Source organism: Pelodiscus sinensis, chromosome 19, assembly GCF_052426305.1.
Source record: "Pelodiscus sinensis isolate ZL-2025 chromosome 19, ASM5242630v1, whole genome shotgun sequence".
Taxonomy (NCBI): domain Eukaryota; kingdom Metazoa; phylum Chordata; order Testudines; family Trionychidae; genus Pelodiscus; species Pelodiscus sinensis.
The window spans coordinates 27,505,135-27,523,346 of NC_143070.1; the positions used below are offsets into that span (position 1 = coordinate 27,505,135).

The 18,212-nt window shown below is 50.4% G+C and overlaps 5 non-coding genes across 5 annotated transcripts; 2 read left to right on the top strand and 3 right to left on the bottom strand.

Moving 5' to 3' along the window:
• The first annotated feature begins 2,763 nt into the window (after window positions 1-2,763).
• Window positions 2,764-2,836, top strand: TRNAV-AAC (transfer RNA valine (anticodon AAC)). The gene has a single exon. It is a non-coding gene; the product is annotated as a tRNA-Val (tRNA).
• Window positions 2,837-4,284: 1,448 nt separating this feature from the next.
• On the top strand, window positions 4,285-4,356 carry TRNAE-UUC (transfer RNA glutamic acid (anticodon UUC)). Its single transcript has one exon. It is a non-coding gene; the product is annotated as a tRNA-Glu (tRNA).
• Window positions 4,357-5,200: 844 nt separating this feature from the next.
• TRNAR-UCG (transfer RNA arginine (anticodon UCG)) lies at window positions 5,201-5,273 on the bottom strand. Its single transcript has one exon. It is a non-coding gene; the product is annotated as a tRNA-Arg (tRNA).
• An 11,459-nt stretch (window positions 5,274-16,732) lies between these two features.
• TRNAV-AAC (transfer RNA valine (anticodon AAC)) lies at window positions 16,733-16,805 on the bottom strand. The gene has a single exon. It is a non-coding gene; the product is annotated as a tRNA-Val (tRNA).
• A 433-nt stretch (window positions 16,806-17,238) lies between these two features.
• Window positions 17,239-17,311, bottom strand: TRNAK-CUU (transfer RNA lysine (anticodon CUU)). The gene has a single exon. It is a non-coding gene; the product is annotated as a tRNA-Lys (tRNA).
• Between the last annotated feature and the right edge of the window lie 901 nt (window positions 17,312-18,212).

Below are 18,212 nucleotides of genomic sequence, written 5' to 3' on the forward strand. Positions count from 1 at the left end.
GGGCCGGCAGTGATGGTTTTTACACATGCAGGGAAATTCCCCGGCTTCTCCCCCTCACAGAGCTGCCGCCTCTCCGGGAGGCGGATGAACTGCAGGTGCAGGACAGCTCCCTGCCAGCAGGGACAGCAGCCAAGGCACCAAATATCGCTGGGTCTGCAGCCAGTGTTGGGAACTGGGCAGGGAACAGGAGGCTTTTGTGTCACACACGTCTCAGGTAGGACGGACCCTCACGGAGCCCAGACACTGTGACTGGTCCTAGCCAGGAATGTGTCTGGGGCTGGTTTGTGTCGCTCTAAGGCCGTGTCTACACTGGGCGTAAGAGCGACGCTGCCGCAGTCGATGTTCTGGGCTCTAGGGAAGACCGGCTGATTGGAACTGAGCTGTGCAGAGTCTTGTAAAGGGAACTGCAACTTCTCTGGGTATTTGTCAAGATTTAGATGAGGGTTTAACAGAAGGAACGTTGTGGGCTCTGGGACAAGGTGGGTGGGACAGTGAACATAATCACAGGCAGGGGAATTAGCTCAAGTGGTAGAGCGCTTGATTTGCATGTGAAAGGCAGTGGGATCGATGCCCACTTTCTCCAGTGATAGATATTTGCTTTTTCCTTTGTTTTACAGGCACAGCCAACAAGGCGGCTAAGTGCTTCTAGGGGCCTCTTTGCAATAGTCAGTGGGCTGGTTTCTGCAGTGCAGGGGGTGTCACTTTTGCCCGGCATAGAAAAGTTTCCTCGCTAAAAGCCAGACAGGCAAAGTCTTGCCTGTAACACCCAGAGGAGGGGATGCACTTGCCTGGGGAGGGCAGGAACACACCAGCACTTGGCTGCCAGCTGTTTGCACATCTGGACACAGAAGCATCCTCAGCCTTGGTTCTACTAGCCAGTTTCTTTTCAGCTCACAGCAAACTGCCTCCCAGCTGTGGGTGAGGCTGAGTGTGTGTGAAACCAGCTGTGCTTTGGATGATTTTGTTAATTGTTTAAAAAGCCTCAGGCACCTCTTCTGCCTGTGTTGGTGTCTGTAATGGACACCTAGTGTGACATCACCCTGGGGTTTTACCCCTTTAACCTCACCCAGAGACTCCTGACAAGTCTCCTGTGTCCATCTCTGCCTCAGGCCAAGTGTTCGCATGTTTCATATCTAAGGAAACTCCTCCTCCCTTTTTCCTGCCAATCCTTCCTGAGCAAGCTGTGTCCTTCTGTGCCAATATACCAATAAAGTGTATTATCCCACCAAGTCCCTGTGATACCAACTGCTTCCTGCTTATTACACATCATCCTGTGTGTCTGTACCAGCATCTAAGGCACAGATTAGATTTTGCTTCCTAGTGGTCCCGCGTCCCTCCTTTATTTCTGCAGTTACAGCCCCTGCTCTCTCCCATTTCTGGCCCATCTCCCAGGTGTCTATGTTGTTCACTTACCTGTGGGCTTTGGGCACCAGCCCCCATCAAACCTAGTTTAAAGCCTCCTCACTAGGTTAGCCAGTCTGCACCCAAATACTCTTCCCTTCCTCCACAGATGAACCCCGTCCCTGCTGAACAGCCCTTCCTGCAACAGCATCCCATGGGCAAGGAAGCCAAAGCCCCTTGCCCACACAGCTGTAGCTTTCTGTGCCCAGGGAGCCAGACACCGCTTGGGTTCGATGGCTGGAGGGAAGTGGGGAATGGCTGCACTTTGGGAGGAAAAAGTGTTGTCTGGAAACATAAGGAGCCATTTTAAAAAGACTTTGGAACAGGGCACTATGGCTTAGTTGGCTAAAGCCCTTGCCTCATAATCAAGAGATTCTGGGTTCTAGTCCCAGTGGTGCCTTGTTCTAACCTTTGCTAACATTTACTTATGCCCTTCTGAGACACAGAAGAGGCCTCCCCTGGCCACCCATGGAACTGCTGGTTCAGGAAAAGGCTGAGGGGAGAGGCTGATTACTGATAAGAAAACTAAAAGCCTGGAGCCAGTGCAGAGGTCACTGGCACTGGCAAAGCAGGGTTCTAACTGCAACTGCTGGGACAGGAGAGCCAGCTCCACACACCCTTGTGATTCCCTGGGGGTGTCAGCACCTAGAGAGCACAGCCTCTGCAGCCATGGAGAGTCAGGGTCTGTGGGCATCAGGTGCTTCTCACTTGTTGTTTCCTTCTTCCCAACACTCCTCCCCACTCAGCCTTTTCCTGAGCCAGCAGTTCCATGGGTGGCCAGCCAGGAGAGACCTTTTCTGGGTCTCAGAAGAGCATGAGTAAATGTGAGCAAAGGCTCTGAAAGGCACCACTGGGACTTGAACCCAGGATCTCCTGTTTATGAGGCAAGTGTTTTAGCGAACTAAGCCACTGTGCCCTACTCAGACCCACCTCTAAACTGTTCTACTCTATGGTCCCAGACAACACCATTGTCTTGCAAAGTTCAGCCATTCCCCATTTCCCTCCTGCCTTCCCACCCTGGCCGTGTCTGGCTCCCTGGGCACAGAAGGCTACAGCTCAGTGGGCAGAGGCTGTAACATGCTTATCTCCCCCAGCCACTGGGGCTGTACAGTTGCCCTTGAAGTTCTGCAGGGTTGTGGGAGGGAGAAATGCAGCAAACTTTGATTCTCTGGCTTGTAAACCCCTTGGTCCTAGGGTTTAGGTTGGAGTCCCCAGGTGGTCTTTCAGTTTGGTCCCTTCCTGAGGGCACAAAATTGACAACAGAGAATTCCTTTGCCCTGCAGCAATCTCTGTTGGTTAAAGGGTTAGCAACTGAATATTTGCTCAAGTTTAAGTGCGGCAGCAGAAATCCCTGTTAACTGTGTTTCTGTGGTGTAGTGGTTATCACATTTGCCTAACATGCAAAAGGTCCCTGGTTCAAAGCCAGGCAGAACCACAGGGTCTTCTCTTATTGCTGTTCCTCTGGGTGCCCACAAGGCAGTTTCAGGGCTTTCCTCCTGGTGCAGGGCTGGGTGGCCTGTGTGCTGGCTTTCAGGAGCATGTGGGAGAGGTAAACAGGTTAGGCTGAGATGGGAGGAGGCAGGGCTGGGGCTGAGAGGTCTCAGCAGTCACTTACCTGGGGCCAGGTCATTGCAGCCACTCAGTCCGGGGCCCACCCTGGAAGTGCCACTACTGACACAAAGCCACATAACATCCTGCCTCATGTCCAGACCCCAGCCACCCCATTTCCCACCCAGCTTCCTTTGACACCCTCCCTTGTTCCTGCTCCCCCCACCCTGCTCCTTCATCCACGTTCCTTCTGCACCCTTTCTCCTGGCCACACACGGGTCCTTGGTGCTTCTCAAGCCAGGCCCTGCAAGGAGCCACCAGGGCAGGAACCAGCCCTTGGAGCTCGGCTTGCCCCCGATCTGGTAGTTTCCCACCACATCTCACCTGGGAAGAGGTGACTTGTTCTCCTTCCTTCTGACCTTACGTCTCCGTTCCCTTCAAAGGTCTCCGCTGCCTCGAGACCCGCCTCCTCAGGGCGCTGCCCCTCTGCCCCTGGGCTGGGAGTGGGAGACTCCACAGTCTCTGCACTTGGGCTGAGAAGTCTCACTGGGACTCGTCTGTTGATGGGTTAGTCAGCCCGATGGCCAGCCGGATCCATTCCGTAGCATTGCCCGAGAGGGAGCTTTACAAGTGCCCAGTATCCATTGGTATTTTCTGGGGCTCGGTGTAGGAGATTGGGCTTGGCCATCTTTTCCACGGGAAATGCCTCTTTTTTGGAACAGCAGCTCACACGAGTTCATGGAACTTCTTCTTCTCAGCTTGGGAAAGGGACGACTAAGGGGCGACGGGACAGAGGTTTACGTAACGATGACGGGGTGCAGAAAGCAAATAAGATTTTTTTTTCTCCTACTCAAGATCCTGGGTGAGAGAATGAAATGGTAAGTAACCAAAATAAAAATAAACCACAAGGAAGCATTTTTCGCCCAGTGGAACTCCTTGCCAGAGGATGTTGTGAAGGTGAAATCTACAAGAAGGTCCAAATCAGAACTGGATAATTTAATGCAGAAAAGGTCAATCAATGGCATTTAACCAGGATGGACAGGGCAGGTGTCCCTAGCTGGTGTATTCTAGAAGCTAGGAATGGGCGACAGGAGGGATCACTGAACTATTGTCTGTCCTGAGGATTCCCACTGGGCTATGAAATTGGCTGCTGTCGTGATACAGGATCCTGGGCTAGCTGGACAACTGGCATGGCCCCGTCTGGCTGTTCTGATGTTCTGTTTGGTTTCTGTTCTTGTCCCCTCTGGGCAATGGAAAATGGACCCATGTCCTGAAGTGGACAGAAAGTGGCATGTGAAAGGCTAAGGTAGGTAAGGAAAGATGGTTATTTATGTGTCCCTGATGGTCTAGTGGTTAGGATTCAGTACTTTCACTGCTGTGTGCTGGGTTCAATTCCCAGTCAGGGAAACCAGTCTTAACTTTCACATGACAACTCCCCACTCATTCATCTTACCTCATTGTTCCAGCAGCTGTGACCCAAGAGGTTCACTCAGGGTTTGTTTCCCAATATCACCTACCACAGTATTCACACAGCAAACTGTAGTGCAGAGGAGTTCTGGCTGTTCTGGTCTTAGGCTGCCTTGGAGGTGAGTTCTGCTTCAAGGTCTTTCCTCTTCTCTTCTCCCCTTTTCCTTCTTGCTGGTCTCTTATTGGACCCCAGTTTATATAGAGAAACTCAATACTGCTTAGTTCTTCCTTAACCAATTATTTTAGTATAATTTCACTAACCAATCAGAACATACTGTAACAGAATTACCTAACCAATCAAACCCCACCACCTTAGTTGATTTACACTCAGCAAAATCAATTATCTAGCAGACAGGAACAGATCCAAACCAGACTATCACACAGACAAACAACACTACTCGAGGGGGTGACAAAATGGAATCTAGGAGGTCAGACTCCTTCGTGCTCTCTGCATTCTGACACATGGCAGCGCCTTAAACCTCACTGGCACTGGCAGCAGCAGGGATATTTAAAAGGCTTTTCAATGTTTATTCAGGATCTCTGCGCCCTGATCAGACCCCCTTCCTGCTGGCTGATGCTCCACCCCCCGGGCCAGGCTGCCACTTCTCTCCTGGCACCACCAATCCTGCTTTCACAAGCCAGTAACCCCCACACTCCACAATATCCCCCATAATTTAGAACTACAGGCCTTCTAATGGGGTTATAGAAAAACCACATTGCCACATAGGACCTTTCCAGGGCAGCAACATCAGGATCCATGAGCACAGACAAAGGAAGGTAAATGCAACTGTGAAGGGACTCGAACCCTCAATCTTCTGATCCGAAGTCAGACACCTTATCCATTAGGCCACACAGTCTTGACTTGCAGACAATTGGATTTCCTGCAATGTGTGGGTAGAAAAAAGTCTCCCTAGTCCAGTGGTCCCCAACATTTTGGGGATGCTGGGTGCCTGGGGGCAGGGCCGCTCACGCACTGCGCCTCCAAGGGTGGGGCCGCTCATGGGCCACGTGCCTGGGGGCAGGGCCAAGTATGCGTCACGCGCCTGGGGCCAGCACCGGATTGTGCCGCGACCCCGGAGCCAGGGCCGGCACCAGCATGTGCTGTGACCCCGGGCAGGGGCCGCCCATGCTCCTGGGGCTGGCACCTGCCGCATGCCCGGGCCAGCCCAGATTGCTCCGCAGGCCACATAAATGGCCCAGCCGGCACCATGGCGCCTGCGGGCACCGCATTGGGGACCACTGCCCTAGTCCATCAGGTTTTATTATTTTCCTTGTTTGGGGGTTTAGAAATCACGTCTGAGCTGGTGAATTATTCTTATTGTGTGTAACTAAGGATTGCAGCCCAGGGATTTTTCCTGAGTCTATGTCACTTCACGGCTATCTACCACCTAGGCTATCTCCATACTGCATCTCTCCTCCGCAAAACCTCATGCAAATGTAGCACAGATTAGCATATTGCCATGCTCATTTGCATAATTAATTGGGGTCCGTTTTTGCACAAGAGGCTTTTGCACAAAAAGGAGCTGTGTAGACTGGGGCTCTTCCTGCCTTCTGCTTCCCCTGGCTCTAGCCTGGCCCTGGGCCTCTTTCCTGCCAGCCCCATGGGGCCAGGGGAAATGCAGGGGGCCATTCCAGAGTCTGGTTGGGGGCGGCGACCTGTCCATGCTGTGATGGAGGAGGGGAGAGTGTCACACGGCTTCTACTAGAGCTGGTATTTAAATAAAAACAAAAATAAACAAGCAGCTGGGATGGGGCAGCTGGAGGGAGCCGGGAGAGCAGAGGCAGCCTGAGAGCTGAGAGTCCCATGTGCCCCCCCAAAACTTCAGCTGTTTGTCCCATGCTGCAAGGGGCAGTGCTCAGGGCTCTGAACTTTGCAACCTGAGTTCAACTGTCAGTGGGATTTTCCTAGGCTGGTTGTTGCAAAACCCTCCTGGTTTAGATTTCTTGTTCTCAGGCTGGTGAGAAGAGATTTTTGTGCCTTCTTCTGGGTGTCTAATGCCCACTGGTGCTCGGCCTCTCATCCATCTGGTTCAGATGAGCTGGAGCCATGAAACCCACCAGCCTGGCTAGAGACGCAGGGGGCTGAGTTTGTGTTTCTTGCTCCTTCCCCTGATGCCCTCAGGTCCGGTCCCAGCAGCTGCCAGGCTCTGCCTATTGCCCCCTGGCCTCTGCTCACCCATCCATTGGGTGTGGAGCTATTGCCTTGGGCGTAGGAACAGTCTGGGAGAGCGAGCAGCACAAGTGAGAGGCTGGACCAAGATGCACTCGACCGGTTTGGTTCTTTTGGGTCTGCCCTTTCTGCACCCCTAGAGACATTGAAACAAAAAAAGACCCATGAGAAGAACCCAGCTAGTTTTCTTTTGCTGTGACGTGAATGGATCTAGCTCAGGGGTCCTTCTGCATGGGAAGTGCTCCTGGGTTCTTCTGCGATGCCACTCGCTTGGGAGAGCACATGCCCTGACACTTGTAGATGGGCCAACACGGACAAACCAGCAGCACTCTGGCCCCCTTCCATAGCTCAGCTGGTAGAGTGGTGGACTGTCCTGCGTGCTTGGTAAGTGACCCTTAGGCTGCACTGCAATTGACAAAAAGTTTGTGGGTGTGAGCTGCTAATCACATTTCTTGGGCTGCACAGGCCTTGAGACCCCTCCAAGGCTGGAGGGAAATGTGGAATGGCTGCACTTTGGACTTCAAAGGTGTTGTCTGGGACCATAAATTCGAACAGTTTTAAGACACTTTTCTTTTTTCAGAAGAGTCTTTTCTGACATTTGGCCCATCTACACGGGCCCGAATGTGGGGAAAACCTCCTCTTTCAGAAAAGTCCTTATTCCTAATAAAATGAGGAATACAGGGCTTCCGAAAGAACACGCCCACTTTTTGGAAACTGATCTCAAAAAGTTGACCTGTTCGATGGATGGGGCAGAGTTTTTCCCAGATACAAAAGTTATCTTGGAAAAGCTCCATATTGCAGGTGTAGCCAAGAAGGGTGCTGTGGCTTAGTTAGCTAAAGCACCTGTCTTGTAAATCAGAGATCCTTAGTTCAAATCCCAGTGGTACCTTGCTTCAGTCTTTGCTCAAGTGTTCCTGTCCCCTTCTGGGACACAGAAGAGGCCTCCCATGGAACTGCTGGTTCTGGAAAAGGCTGATTGGGGAGGAGTGTTGAAAAGAAGGAAACCAGGAGCTGGTGTAGAGGCTGCTGTGACTGGCACTGGCAAGGCAGGGCTCTGACTGCAATTGCTGGGACAGAAGAGCCAGCACCACATGCCCTTGTGATTCCCTGGGAGTGTCAGTGCCCAGAGAATCTGAGAGGGATGTAAATGTAGACACTCAACATTGTAAATGAAGCTGGGATTTAAACATCCTGCACTTCATTTGTATATTCACAGACCAGTGCTATTTTGAAATACTTTATTTTGAAATACAAAACGCTGTTGAGATACGCTTATTGCGAGAGAAAACCCTTCGTCAGAAATAACCCTTAAACCTCATTTCATAAGGAATAAGGGGGATTTCGAAAGAAGGGTTTTCTTTCCAAAGAACTGTGTCTAGACAGCGCCTGTTAGTTCAAAATAGTGGCCAGATGTGATTATGCAAATCTCCACTTCATTTGCAATGTCACTCAGCTGAATTTGCATTTCTCTCTGGAAAGAGGAATGACGTGTAGACAAACCCTCACATGGGGAGATGCAGAGATCAGAATTTCCCCGCCTCCCTCAGCTTGTCTGGCTCCTTTCCCCCATTTCCTGCCTCCCTGCCTAAGCTGACCAAATGGCTGAAAGGGACAGCAGCTGCTGATGGGTAAGGAGTGGGGGGGAGAAGACCTGCAACAAGACCCTGGAAGCAAGAAGGACCTTCTCTGGCCACCCAACATTCAGTCTGACGAGGCCATAATATGTGAAGGGGGAATTTTGACTGACAGACTCCTCTGAGCTGGAATTGCAGCTCCCCCAGCATTCAGTGGAAAGGGGCAGCCCAGCAGGGACTGAAAACCACTGCTCTAGGTGAGGTTTGAATTCACAACCTCAGCATGTCTCCTATGCACACTGCTTTATAAATACTGCCCACTGACCCATTGCGCCACTGGAGCAGATGTTCAAGAGCTTTCTCCAAAGTCCTTACATTGAGAAAGTGAAGAAGCACAAAGTAGAATTGAGCCAGAGGGGCAAGAAGATCAATATTCAAGGATTTACACAAACCAACAATTCCCCAGCAGGTCCCACTGAGATTTGAACTCAGCTTATAAGATTCAAGCTCCTGACCCCTTCCCCTATGGGACCATCACACAGCTCTGTGCTTGAGGTTCTCAGCTGGTAGCGGAAACTCTTCTCTCCTTGCTTTTTCCATTCAGCTGCGTCACCTCTCCAGACCCTGCCTCATCTGTAGGTGGGCTCATGGGAATGAGCTGGCTCCCTCCCCGGCAGAGGAAGGAGAACAGTGGTTCTTGTGCAAAAAGCCTGCAGCATGGACATAGCCGTGCAGTGTGAAAAACTTCATAACAAGCCCCCCACCAGCAGGACCCACTGAAACTTGAACTCAGATTGCAGAATTCAAAGTCATGGGTGCTGCCCCTTACACCATGGGACCCATAGAGTGGACTGTGCATGGGGCACCTGGGATACTCAGCTCTCAGGGTGGCCTTTGGACTCCTGACTTCCCTCCTGCTGCTTCATCTCTCTGGATACGACTACACAGCTCATTTAGTTTGGAATAAGCTGTTCTTGAATAGTGATTCCAAAATAGCTTATTTCGAACTAGCACGTCTACACAGCAGGGAAACCTCAGAATAGTCCGAGCAGGCTCCCCAGTGTAGATGAGCTACCTTGATTTAGAGCCCCAGGAAAAATAACTCAGACTGGCCCTGTGCAGGGGCTAGTTCAAACTAGCAGCAGTGGCGCATCTACACAGACCTTATTTTGAAATAGCTAATTTGGATTACATGTTATTCTTCGTAGAATGAGGTTTGCAGAAGTCAGAATAAGCCGTCTGTTAGTTCAGAATTATTTCAAAATAACGGAATTACTGTGTAGACTCTTGCATTGTTGTTGTGGAATAATGGCCATTGTTCCAAAAGAACTTTTGTGTGTGGACAGAACCTGCGCAGCCCAAGAAATGTGATTGTCAGCTCCTACCCACAATCTTTCTGTCAATTGCATTGCTGAAGTCAACTGAAGACATGGACCCAAGGCAATCACTTTGGTTGCTTTCTTCTAAGGACAGGCTGGAGGGAAAACAATGGCTCCTTCGAGCAGGAGTTGAACCAGCGACCTAAGGATCACTTGCCAAACACACACTACAGTCCTCCACTCTGCCAGCTGAGCTATCGAAGGGTGCCTGCATAGCTTGGGTTTGTTCAGGTTGTCCTTTCTACAAGTCTCAGGGCACATGCTTCCCCCCACAAGTGGATGACATTGCTGATGAGGGGCAGAGGAGCACTGGGGTTGTAACAGGTACTTCACATGAGTGAAACCTGAGCTAGATCCATCCATGTCACAGCAAAAGGAAGAAAGTTGGGTTCTTCTCATGTCTTCTTTGTTCCAGAGTCTCTAGGGGTGTGGTAGAGGAAGGTCCACAAAAAAACAAACCACTTGAATGAACCTTAGTCTAAAAACCTCACAGAAACACCCCTAAGGGTTTCCTTAACTGTACTTAAATGTTGACAAAAATGTTGTTACTAACTCCTTGGCCAACTCCGATTGCTCTGGGGTTAAGAAATACTCTCTTGTTAATTCTGTGCACTCAGGAAGGGAGCAAATTGAAGAAGTTTGGGCCCCCCACCTGCGGACTCCAATCCAACCGCTGAGATAAAGGGGTTTACAATCCAGACAAGCAATGTTTATTGCACTTCTGTTTTCCTTCAACCCTGCCCAACCTCAAGGCAACTCTACAGTCCCAGCGGCTGGGGGAGATGTGCGTGTTAGAGCCTCTGCCCTCTGAGCTGTAGCTTTCTGTGCCCAGGGAGCCAGACACCGCCAGGGTGGGAAAGCTGGATGGAAATGGGGACTGGTCGCTTTTTGGGAGTCAAAGGTGTCGTCTGGGGCCATAAATTAGAACAGTTTTAAAGAGGCTTTGGAGGTGGGAGCTGTGGCTTATGTGGGATCATAGAGTAGAACTGTTTTACAAGCCTGTCTGAGAATGGCACCATGGCTTAGTTGGCTGAAACACCTGTCTACTAAGCAAGCAATCCTGTGTTTTGGTCCCAGTGGTGCCTTTCTGTAGCTTTCATTTCCCATTTTCCTATCCCCTTCTGGGACACAGAAGAGGCCTCCCCTGGCCACCCATAGAACTGCTGGTTCAGGAAAAGGCTGATTGGGGAGGAGCATTGGGAAGAAGGAAACCACAAGCCTGGAGCAAGTGCAGAGGCTGCTGCCACATGCCCTTGTGATTCCCTGGAAGTGTCAGTGCCCAGAGATCCTGAGGCTGTCTACACTGGCGTGATCTTGCGCAAAAGCAACTGCTCTTGCACAAAAACTTGCTGCCTGTCTACTCGGGCGGCGTGTTCTTGTGCAAGTAAACTGACGTTCTAATGTATGAAATCAGGGCTTCTCGCGCAAGAACTATGATGCTCCTGCTCAGGAATAAGCCCTTTTGCGCAACTGTTCTTGCGCAAGAGGCCAGTGTAGACAGGCAACATGAATTTCTTGTGCAAGAAAGCCCTGTTGTTAAAATAGCCATCAGAGCTTTCTTGCGCAAGAGAGCGTCTACACTGGCATGGATGCTCTTGCGCAAAAGCACATGCCAGTGTAGACGCTCTCTTCTGGAAGAGTTTTTGCACAAGAACTCTCCCGCAAAAGAGTGCTTGCGCAAGATCACGCCAATGTAGTCATAGCCTGAGAGTGCAACCTCTGCACCCATGGAGAATGACTCTCCCCCACCTCCCTTGGGATGGGCAATGGCAGTATGGAGATAGCCTAGGTGGTAGATAGCCACGAAGTAAAATAGACTCAGGAAAAATCCCTGGGCTGCAATCCTTAGTTACACAAAATAAAAATAATTCACCAGCTCAGACATGATTTCTAACCCCCCAAACAAGGAAACTAATAAAACCTGATGGACTAGCTAGACTTTTCCTTGCTTACACATTTCAAGAAATCCATTGCTAAAAAAGCTAATAGTGTGTGGCCTAAAGGATAAGGTGTCTGAATTCAGTTCAGAAGACTGAGGTTTCGAGTTGCTTTGTAGTTGTGTTTACTTTGCTTTGTCTGTCCTGCTGTCTTTGGCCTGGAAATGTCTTCTCTAACAATATGGTTTTTCTGTAGCCCGATTGGAAGGCCTGTAGCTATTCAGTAGGTCTAAACTGAAGCCTTCTTCTGCAGCCAGACTGGAGCACAGTAGCAATTAGCTATAAAGCACGGAATCACATGCTCACATTCCATATAAATGACATTGAAATAGTGTCACACTGAGGGTACGTCTAAACTACATGCCTCCGTCAACGGAGGCATGTAGATTAGACAGATCGGCAGAGGGAAATGAAGCCGCGATTTAAATAATCGCGGCTTCATTTAAATTTAAATGGCTGCCCCGCTCTGCCGATCAGCTGTTTGTCGGCAGTGCGGGTCAGTCTAGACGTTCCCCTGTCGACAGAAAACCCTTTTGTCGACCGCCCTGGTAAACCTCATCCCACGAGGCATAACGGGGCAGTCGACAAAAGGGTTTTCTGTCGACCGGGGAATGTCTAGACTGACCCGCTCTGCCGACAAACAGCTGATCGGCAGAGCGGGGCAGCCATTTAAATTTAAATGAAGCCACGATTATTTAAATTGCGGCTTCATTTCCCTCTGCCGATCTGTCTAATCTACATGCCTCCGTTGACGGAGGCATGTAGTTTAGACGTACCCTAAGCTGTGAGAAGGGATCTTATCCTAGTGGCACCCACTGTTACCAGATAAGAAACAGATCTCAAGATGGGTAGAGAAAACTTAAACGCCGTTTTGTCTGGCAAGAAACCGCTTACCAATAGTTGTGTTTGTGCAATTGGCATTCTATGATGATTGTCCTCCCTTTCCTATTGTTTGTCTGGGTGGTCGCTGTCTGGTTTGGATCTGTTTCTGTCTGCTGTATAATTAATTTTGCTAGATGTCAATCAACTAAGGTGGTGGAGTATGATTGGTTAGGTAAATCACAATAGTATCTTATGACTGGTTAGTAAAATTATATTAAAATAATTGGTTAAGATATTGCTAAGTAGGACTCAATTTTCACTATCTAAAGTGGGATCCAAGAAGGAGACCAGGAAGAAGAAGGAAAAGGGGAAAAGAGAAGTAGAAGAAGGAGGAAAAGGGAAAGTAAGACTGGGAAGAAGAACTTGCATCCGAAACCACCTAGGACCAGAGCTTCCAGGACAACCCTGCACAACCTTCAGCAGGGAAACAAGCTACCCAAGTACTGAGACCCGCGACTCAGAGTAGAACATGCCTATCCCATCAGCAGGGACACCTGAAGAGCCTATGTTTCTAGAGAGTTTTGAACCAACAATCTGCTGCATGTTAAACAAACCCAGTAACCACTATTCCAAAAAGGCTTTTCTTACCAATACTTCAGTTTGGGCAAATAGTCTGTTACTAACCCTTTGGCCAACTCATATTGCTGGAAGGGAAGGAATTCTCTCTTATTAATTCTGTGCTCTCAGGAAGAGACCAAACCAAAGGAGGCCAGGTCCCCACCTGGGGACACCAACCCAAACCCTGAGAGCCAGGAGTTTACAAGCCAGATAATGTTTGTTGCATTTCTCCCTCCCCCCAACTGTGCCCAACCTCAAGGTGAGATCCACAGTTCCAGCAGCTGGGGGAGATGTGCATGTCAGAGCCTCTGCCCACTGAGCTGTAGCTTTGTGTGCCCAGGGAGCCAGACATCACCAGGGCTGGAGGGAAATGGGGAACGGCTGCACTTTGGGAGTCAAAGGTGTTGTCTGGGACCATAGAGTAGAACAGTTTCACTAAACTGCTTGAGCGGGGTACCATGGCTTAGCTGGCTAAAGCACCTGCCTCGTAAACAGGAGATCCTGGGTTAAAGTCCTAGTGGTGCATTTCAGAGCCTTTGCTCACATTTTCCCAGGTCCTTCTGGGACACAGACGAGTCCTCCCCTGGCCACCCATGGAACTGCTGGTTCAGGAAAAGGCTGATTGGGGAGGAGTGTTGGGAAGAAGGAAACCACAAGTGAGAAGCACCTGATGCCCACATACCCTCACTCTCCATGGCTGCAGAGGTTTCACCTTCAGGCTCTCTAGGGCTATGTCTACACTTGGTTCAGGAAAGGTAGGCAGTACAGCCGTTCTTGCGCAAGAATCTGCAGAACGTCTACACTGCCTGCCCGCTCTTGCACAAATAAATTTACAGTATGGCGTGGTAAGAGAGGGCTCCTTGTGCAAGAGCTACGCTCTTTTTTGACAAGAGGGCAGTGTGGACGCTCAGCAGAGATTTCTTGCACAAGAAAGCGTCCACACTGCCTAGGGTGCTCTTGTGCAAAAACACAGCTCACACATGGCAGTGTGGACATTTTCTTGCACAAGACTTTTTGATTTTCTTGTGCAAGAAGCCATGAGTGTGTAGTGCTGGCTCTCCTGTCCCAGCAATTGCAGTCAGAGCCCTGCCTTGCCAGTGCCAGTCACAGCAGCCTCTGCACCTGCTCCAGGCTTGTGGTTTCCTTCTTCCCAACACTCCTCCCCAATCAGCCTTTTCCTGAACCAGCAGTTCCATGGGTTCCATGTGTCCCAGAAGGACATAGGAAAATGTGAGCAAAGGCTCTGAAAGGCACTACTGGGACTTTAACCCAGGCTCTCCTGTTTATGATGCAGGCGCTTTAGCCAGCTAAGCCACAGTGCCTGCCGCAAGGGCCCCTTTAATACAATGAGGTTTATCAGTTATTTCTCTTGAACTAACCACACCTTAACAGTGTCTGTTATTTTGAAATAGCGCCATAATGCAAATGTACAAATGAAGCACGGAATATTTAAATCCCAGTTTCATTTACTATTTTGAATGTCTTCATTTGCATCCCTCTCTTAAAAGAGGGTGCAAGGGTAGACATACCCAAACTGCCTTGTGGGCGCCAAGGGGAGCCGCAATAAGAGAAGACCCTGTGTTTCTGCCTTTTTGCGAACCAGGCACTTTCCATGTATTAGGTTAAGCCACGGTGCCCACCCACAAAATTGCTTCAAAACTCTTCTACTTTATGGTCCCAGACAAGACCTTTGACTCCCAAAGTGCAGCCATTCCCCATTTCCCTCCCGCCTTCCAGCCCTGGCGGGGTCTGGCTTCCTGGGCACAGAAAGCTCCATGGGCAGGGGGCTTTGGCTCCCTTGCCCATGGGATGCTGTTGCAGGAAGGGCTGCTCAGCAGGGACGGTGTTCACCTGTCGAGGAAGGGAAGAGTATTTGGGTGCAGACTGGCTACCCTAGTGAGGAGGCTTTAAACTAGGTTTGATGGGGGTAGGTGCCCAAAGCCCACAGGTAAGTGAACAACATGGACACCTGGGAGATGGGGCAGAAATGGGAGAGAACAGGGGCTGTAACAGGACCTGTGGTGTGAAAGTGCAGTGGGCACCTCTGACTCTCAGCTCTCAGGCTGGCCTCTGCTCTCCTGGCTCCCTCCAGCTGCTTCATCTCCCAGGACTCCCTGTAAGAAATGTGTCAGCTTATTGGCTAAAGGAGGTTGGGAGGTGGTGACCTCACAGAGAGTCCATGACAATGGCCAGGTGGGACAGGCTGCAGGGCAGGGGCCATGTCAGAGCCCCCCCATGGCTTTGCTGCAGGGAGTCTCCTTGAGAGTTGCCCTTGAGGCCTTTTCGGAGCCTTCTCCTTTCCCACGACTAACTGACCTAGATGACAGACATCGCTGTGGAGAAGGGAAGAGCCTCCAAGAAGGCCACTGTAAATGCAGTGGGGGAATTAGCTCAAGTGGTAGAGTGCTTGCTTAGCATGCAAGAGGCAGTGAGATCGATGCCCACATTCTCCAACTGTGGCTCAGCTCTTATTTTCACTGTCAGGGGCTCAGTGGCTCTCTCCCTCTTCCTACCTGCTCTCCCAAGAGAGACAAACCTGGCTCCCCTTCCTTTGCCACCAGCAATTGCCGTGCTGCAAAGCAGAGAGTGTAGATATCAGGCTCTGTGGTGCAATGGAAAGCATGTTGGACTTTTAAGCTGCAACAAAATACAGGACTATGTAGCACTTTAAAGACTAACAAGATGGTTTATTAGATGATGAGCTTTCGTGGGCCAGACCCACTTCCTCAGATCAAATAGTGGAAGAAAATTGTCACAGCCATATATATCAACGGATACAATTAAAAAAACCCAACACATATGAAAAGGAGAAATCAAATTTCAGAGCAGAATGGGGATGCGGGGGGGAAGGTAAATGTCTGTGAGCTAATGATATTAGAGGTGATAATTGGGGAAGCTATCTTTGTAATGGGTAAGATAAGTAGAGTCTATGTTAGGACCCCGCCGTAAAGTGTCGAATTTTAGCATGAATAACAGTTCAGAGGATTCCCTTGAAAGTGCAGTTTTAAAAGGCTTTTGAAGCAGGATGCAGGTAATTAAGTCATTGAGATAATGTCCTTTCTGAGTTAAAATGGCAAGAAACTGGTTTTTTTCTGTATTTTGTTTCAGCTACCCTAGACTAACATGGCTACTTTTCTATCACTATTTTAAGCTGCAGTGATTCATGTGAGCCCAGCTAGACATTCAAAGTTTGTGGGTTCAAGTCCCACGAGTGTTACTTTAGCTGCTTTCTCATTTCCAGGGTGCAGCTTTTACAGACCAGGCAATCCTTAGGGTGAGACTGGGGTGGGCTTGAGTCCAGACAGTTCCCAGCAGACCCCACTGAGGATGGAGGGAAGGGCTGGTTCTTGCGGTTGGGGCTGGGAGTTGTTCTGAAAGGCTTCAGGTGCCATTAGATCATTTTATCCCTCCCTGTCTCCTACCAGTGCTGAGCAACACTCAGGCTATGTCTGCCCTACACTGCTCTTCTGGGAAAAGCTACGCAAATTTCAAAACCCAGTTTGTGCAGCTTTTTCTTCTGCTTTTTGGAGGGGGAGGGGAGGGGAAGAGGCTTTTCTGACATTTGGCCTGTTACACTGGACAAGTCACACAAGGGAGGCAGCAGGCAGAGTCAGCCCAATGCACCAGCCTCCCAGGGCAGGGGAGGCCAAGGCACAAGCAGCTGCCAGGACTAATTTATCTGGCTTCCCCAGGTTGGCACCCAGGGGCATTATCAGCTGACCTTACCCCCCCTCTGTCACATGAGCGTTGGGCTCATCAACAGGCTGGTCAGCAGCAGCTGCAGTTACCTGGGCACCGCAATAAGAGAAGACCCTGTGTTTCTGCCTGGCTTTGAACCAGGGACCTTTTGCATGTTAAGCAAACATGATAACCACTACACCACAGAAACACATTTCAAGAGCTGGAACTTGTCTGACTGTTCTGTTCCTGGCTCTTTCTAACACTCTGCTCTACAGGGGAGGGGGATGCTCCTTGTGAACACTCCACCTCTTGTTCTCAGGGAAGCGCCTAATTTCCTCACCAGCCCCTTGAGATTTGTAGCTCAAAGCTGGAACTGCTGTGGAAGGAGGTGAAGCTACAGAAGCTGACTGGGGACAATCAGCAGGCAGAGGCTTATTTTTTCTCCCCCCTGGGCTGATGTGGCTAGAACTGAGGAGAAGAAAATCCTCTTCCCTTCTCCTCAGAAGATGGAAATTGCAGTTGGTTCTCTCTTTGGTTCTACTAAAGCTGGACCCCAGGACAAGACTTTTTCTTTCTAAAACCCTGGTGAAAACTGAGACCCAATTGCTCACAGGCTGAGAACGAGAGTTAAGGAAGGGCACTGCCCAGCATGGGGCTTGAACCCATGACCCTGAGATGAAGAGTCTCATGCTCTACCAACTGAGCTAGCCAGGCTGGGTGGCAAAAGTTTCCTAATATCCCATCTCAGGGGAACAGGAGCCAAGTGTTCTCCACTGCCTGACTCAAGGCTCTTTCTTGCCCCAATGTGGGGTTCTGGTCTGGGGAGAGGTTTGAACTCGAACCCCACTCCCGACATACCCACTTCTTTCCCGACAAGGAACGGCCCCATTTCCATCTCTCCAGGGACAGGAGAAGGGCTCTGGCCTGTTCTCAGCAAAATGCTCAGCCTGTTTCATTTTCTGCAGATCCATGCGCCCTGTTCCCCAGTGAGAGGTATGTGTCCTCTTCTCCCCTTTCCACGGACACAGCAGGCCAGGGGGCTATGAGCCTCCAGAGTCTCCTTCCTACTTGGCCTCCCACAAATCTAGGGTGAAAAGCTGCTAGACCCCAGCCCTCCTGGGTCAAGCCATGGCAGAGGTAGCAGGATTCACTCCCATCTTCTCCTGCCTGTGCCCTGGTACTGAGGGGCCGGCCCCTTTCCTGCTGCCCCAACTCTTATTCCCACAATGCACTTTGTGCCAGGGCCATTGGTCTTTGTGCCAAGGCACATGGCTGGGAGCCAGGACTCGGGACCGTTCCCCAAATATTCAACCCTCCTCCCCACCCAAACCCTCTGTTCAGCTCACACTGTCCAGGTGCCTCCAGCATGGGCTGAGCAGGTGACCTGCCCTACAGCTGGCAGAGCATCAGGCACCTGACCACAAGTCTGATCAGTCTGAGGACCAAGCTCCATTGGGCCTCAGACACCCAGCACAGGAGTAAAACTGCCCCTGGGGAACCTCAGCACAAGGAATGTAAAACCCACAGAGCACGAAGAGCTCACAGCAACCAGACCAAGCAGTTCCCACAGAGACTTGAACTCACATTGCAGGATTTAGCATCCTGACTGCTGCCC